The sequence below is a fragment of the Megalobrama amblycephala genome, linkage group LG11 (assembly GCF_018812025.1).
Source record: "Megalobrama amblycephala isolate DHTTF-2021 linkage group LG11, ASM1881202v1, whole genome shotgun sequence".
In the NCBI taxonomy this organism is placed as follows: domain Eukaryota; kingdom Metazoa; phylum Chordata; class Actinopteri; order Cypriniformes; family Xenocyprididae; genus Megalobrama; species Megalobrama amblycephala.
The window spans coordinates 10,098,722-10,104,721 of NC_063054.1; positions in this window are offsets into that span (position 1 = coordinate 10,098,722).

A 6,000-nucleotide genomic window follows, 5' to 3' on the forward strand; every position below is an offset into this window, starting at 1 on the left:
TGTATGTTAAAGGGATAGTTCATTCAAAAAATGAAAATTATCCCATGATTTACTCACCTATAGGTGTATATGACTATCTTCTTTCAGACGAACACAATCAGAGACATATTTAAAAGTATCTTTAGTCCTCTGCCGGAAGCTAGTTATTTGAATTTATAAAGTTTTAAATATGGATATTTGTCTTACAAAAATGTATCCCTTCACTTCAGAAGGTCTTTATTATCCCCCTAGAGCCGTGTGAATTCATTTGATTAAGGATTGATGCATTTTTTGTTTGTTTGTTTGTTTTAAAACTCATTCTCAACCATTATAAACCTTAGAGGACTAAGGATATTTTTAAATATATCTCTGATTGTGTTCGTCTGAAAGAAGATAGTCAGATAAATAACGTGTTTTTTGAGACTGTACAAAAAAAAAGTTCGTTTTTCAACCACCTTATTACGACCTATATTTACGTTTTAAAGTCATGCGCCCTCTAGTTGGCATAAAAATAATGACATTGTCGTGTTACGTCTGTCGTCATGAAATGACGTATGACTGTCGTTACCAATCAAAATGCGTGTTCATTTAAATGCAATGTGTGGACTTTTTACATCACTTGTCCTATTTCCATTTAGCAAAAATCATTTTTTTATTAACGACTACACCCACCCCTAAACCTACCCTTAGTGATTTATAGTGCATTTACATTTTATGAGCACATGCATTCCCTGGGATCGAACCCACGATCGCCTGATCACTTGATTGCATATTGTTATACATTGCAATGCTCTGCCAATTGAGCTACGCAAAACCCGAAATATGACGCAGATAAAAGGGAACAATGCATTAAAAAGAAAGTGTCTTGCTGTCGATAGGGGCACAACTTTAGTAAATGCTCCTATGGGTCGTATTTCAGGGAGGTGACAAACAACCTATATAGGCGTATTGGTTGGAGAACATGTTGTGTTTTTTGGGTGAACTATCCCTTTAAGCCTATTCGTCTGACACAATTAATGCAGTGCTATAAGGAATTTTTACTAAAAAAGATGCTTGTTCACATTTTTCTATTGATCATGGAATCAGCAAATATTAATTAAATAATGGAGATAAGCATTATAACTGGCCATATATCGAGATTTGCAGTATAGAAGCTCATTTTTAGCATTTTAAAGAGATGATTTATGTGTCTTGATCAAATAAAGCATGGCAGATAGTCGTGGTCTGTTGTATCTTCCACAGTCTTGCACTCAGAATCGACCCACAAGATCTGGAATTGCAGCCAAACACTATTGAAGACCATTTCTTCAAGGCTATATAAGACAAACAAACAAACAAACAAATAAAATATGCTTTGGTAAATCATGAACATCACATAAAAAGTCATAATTATGAAATAAAAAGTAAAAATGATGAGATACGAAATAATTTTTAGAGAAGAATTTGAAATTGACGCAAAGTCTAAATTATAAGATAATGTAAAGTTATGAGAAGTCAAATTTAAAATATTATGTATTATGCCATGACTCATGTCATAATGACTTCTCATGATTTTGACTTGTCATAATGACTGTTTCTCAATTTCAACTGTATCTTATAATCATTGTTAGGGATAACAAATTGTGTTGGATTAACTTCATTTACTTGAACAAGCATCGAATGATATTTTTGGCCTAATTAATTGAAATGTTCTTTTGAAATGAAAATATTGAGTTGAGCCAAACGCAACTGTTTCAAGTCAGTTTAACACAAGGCAATTATCTGAATGAGAAACCAAATACAATGGTGTTAACCCTCTGGAGTCTGAGGCTGATTTGGGGCCTGGAGAAGTTTTGACATGCCCTGACATTTGTGCTTTTTTCAGTTGTTCATAAACATATTAATGGAGGCATGAATCACCACTGAATAATGGGCCATTCTCACCTGAGAAGACAAAAGAATTGCATAGTAATGAGCTGAAATGACTTGCATATTAATGAGGCATTTCAGTCAGGTAGGCTGTGAAAAAAACCTTCTGTGATGTCTCAAGCTCATCATGATATATGAAACATACAGAAAAATATTATTACAATATAAAGTAATGGTTTTATATTATACTTTAAAATATAATGTATTTCTGTGATGCAAAGAGTCTGAATATAGGCTTTTAGTTTAAAAGCATGCACATTTGGAGAAATATTGGATTCTCATATGCTTATGTCAATTTTCTATACAGAGGAGTTATATTTATTTAATATTCATTGTCATTACTATGAGCGCTGGTGTTTTCAATACATACTTGAAGTCGGAGGGCGCTCTCTGTGCATTTTTAGTCCACAAATTCATCTAAAAGAAGAAGAGGCTATTCCATGAATGGAGTTTCCAATTCATACTGCAGCCAGAGGGCGCTAAAGAAACAAAAACTCATCTAAAATTCATCTATAGAAGAAAAGAAAACAGGAACTAACTGCATGTCTTCTAGAGCTCGCTAACCATGACTTTTACATCCAGATAAACACTTTTCAAGACAATAAATACACGATTGAGTATATTGAGACATGTATTGCCTCTGAATTCGTTTTCAGACCTCAGAGAGTTAAATGAAAATGATTTTTTTTAAAGCTGCAGTCTGTAAATTTAGCCTCTTTGTCGCCATCTCTGTTTGAAATCTGCAATTGCAGTTATTTGCGGAATTATCATCTTTACGTGGGTTGTACATCGGCAAGGCTCCTCGGACAGAATGAATCTAATGTTTGCTGTCAGTCACTGCACCGGTGGATACTGTACTTTTGGTAGTATGACCAAAATACTTATACTTTGTTCTCAAATTGTTAATGTTAATAACATTAGCATTGTACATGCATTTAGTGTGTATTAGCGTTACCTGAAGCGTTACCTGTCATAATGACTTTTTATCACAATTTCAACTGTATCTTATAATCAGTCTTAGGGGTAAGTTATGTAATCAGATTACATTTTTCAAGTAGCTAGTAAAGTAACACATTATTTTTTAAATTTACAAAATATCTGAGATACTTTTTAAAATAAGTTACATTTTCCCATTATTTGCAGTGAAATCTAAACTCAGAATATAACATATGATTAATAACATGTATACTTTATGTCTTTAATCTTACTTTATTAACCATACAGATGTGAATTTGCTCTTCCTTCAGTAATGTAAAAAGTAACATAATGCATTACTTTTTTAGTGAGTAACACAATATTCACTTTTAAAAGTAACTTTCCCCAACACTGCTCATAATTTACGGTATATTATACTTTTTACTTTGTGTAATAATCATAATTTACCAAAACATTTGTATTTTTTATATTTGGTGGAAATGGGCTTCCATACATAGCATATTTGCGGCATTACCTGGTATATTATCTGTAGAGAACCACACACTAAAGCAACACAAACAGCATGTGGAAATAAGCAGAGAGAATAGAAGAGAGGATCAGCCAAAATGTCTCACTCATTCTGTATTCATTGTTTTGTGATCCATTTCAGTTACAGCATTATTGTAGAACAGAGGTTCTCAATAAAAACCATAAAAGTGTCAGTCTCAGAGTAACATAAAGTGGTTTTACGGGTTATTGGACGCGGAGACGGATTTAAGTTTGCTCTCTAGAGTCAGTATGTGTGTGAGAGAGAGAAAAAATAAGCCGTAGCAAGAATTTCTGCTCCATTGTTGTACATCTGGAAACTCTCCATGAGAATGATATGAGCTTAACTCACTCCTGAGATCCTGCAGTGCCGAACGGACCATGCCTCTTCCTGCAGGATTACACAGTGCACATCTAGTTTAGTGTGGCACACTTACTGTCTGTGTCAAAAAGAGATTAGCTGACAAAATCAGTCTGTGACACAATGCCCCTGAGACAGGCGTGATGTCCTCCTGTCTAGACTGCCTGACTTTAACTCTGCCATGATCTCTGCAGTAACAAACACACACTGAAAAAAGAGATAGGATGTTGCGGATGTCACATATTTTCAGATTCAGCTTTTAACCTAGTTTTAGAGACTGAGAATTTGAAGTATAGTTCACCCAGTTCATCATTGATTGACCCTCATGTCATTTCAAACCTGTATGTCTTATCTGAGGAGGATGAATGGATGTATGAAAGGATAAAAAGTGTGATATGAAATCTGGATCGATGGAAGCGCCAGATTTGATGTGTCATGACAGTTGACATTTTGTTATTGCAGACCAAAGGAATGTTGCAAGATTACCTAAATAGAGAGGTTGCCGTAAGCCACGGGTGTTTTGGAGAGTCTATCTGGAGGATAGCCATCCGAGCATTTCCTCTCAGTCCATGTGGCTCACATCGCAATGTGAAGAGTCCATTAGCAGAGCTCACAGCAAACTGACACGGTCAATATTAGCATAGAACACACACATGAGGTGGCCCAGTGTGTCTTATTGATGAAGTGTAAATACAGAGAATGTAAATGTTAATTCAGTGCAGTTTTCATTAGTCCTTCATTCTGTAATTATGCCAGTGAGTCTGGCCAACAACCAAAGCTTTTGATTAATGATAATGTTTCAATGAACTAATAGCAATCTAACAGAAAAGGAAGGTTGTTGTCTTTTTGTGGAAAAGATTGATTTTGACTTGACCCTCATTTTCTGGGTTACACCATTTCAATGATAATGAATGGGGCTGTTCCATAAATCATAAAATAGTTAATTATTTCAATAGTAGAGCCGCAAGGCAAAACATACTGTATGCATGTGATTTATCACAAAACTCACTTACATTCAGTCCATCCATCCATCCATCCATCCATCTGCAACTAACAGTTGTCCATCCATCCATCCATCCACCCACAACTCAGTTTGTCCATCCATCCATCCATCCATTCATCCAGAACTCAGTTGTCCATCCATCCATCCATCCATCCATCCATCCATCCATCCATCCGCAACTCAGTTGTACATCCATCCATCCATCCATTCATCCAGAACTCAGTTGTCCATCCATCCATCCATCCATCCATCCGCAACTCAGTTGTACATCGTCCATCCATCCATCCATCCACAATTCACAGCTGTCTGTCCATCCATCCATCCATCCATCCATCCATCCATCCATCCATCCATCCATCCATCCAGAACTCAGTTGTCCGTCCATCCATCCAGAACTCAGTTGCCCATCCATCCATCCAGAACTCAGTTGTCCGTCCATCCATCCAGAACTCAGTTGCCCATCCATCCATCCATCCATCCATCCATCCATCCATCCATCCATCCATCCATCCATCCATCCATCCATCCATCCATCCATCCATCCATCCATCCAGAACTCAGTTTTCCATCCATCCATGTGTCAGTGTTTTTGTATCAGAGCATTTGTGCATAATCTACTCCCCCAAATGCAAGGCCCACAGAGGTTCAAGGCCAAACCACAGCATCACCACGGTATCTATGATTTAGCACCAGCCAACGGGGAGGCTCCCTAAGGATTACATCACTAGGGCTTTAATCGCTGTGGTTACTGTAGCCAAACTGGCAGAGCTCCAGTGAAGAAAGAAAAAACCCTATCAGCTCTAATGACTAGTGTTTGCTGGCACAAACTAGAAAAACAATTTCATAGCCTATTTTTTCAACACCACACTTTATAGAACGGAGTAATGGGCCTTTAACACACACACACAGACAATCACTAGGTCACACGAAATGTGAAAGGAATTTTTGGACTAAATGATGTTATAGAACGTTAGATCATGAAAGACAGAATGATCATAAACACTGCAGTGATTGGCTCAGTCATGCATTCCATAGATTGAGATGTTCGTAGATCAGTAGAACTGCAGAACCCATTTGAAGATAGGAAATTTAAATGAGAAAATCAAGCAGAAAACAGACCATATAAGTCTACTATACTCTTCATTATATAATGACAGACTAGGGGCAGGTTGTACCAGTTGTGCATAAGTTACAAGGTAGCCTAGTTACGACCTAGTTACAACATACACACTACTAAATATTTTTAGATAATATTTTTAGATATAATATGGCACCATTAACCTTGAAA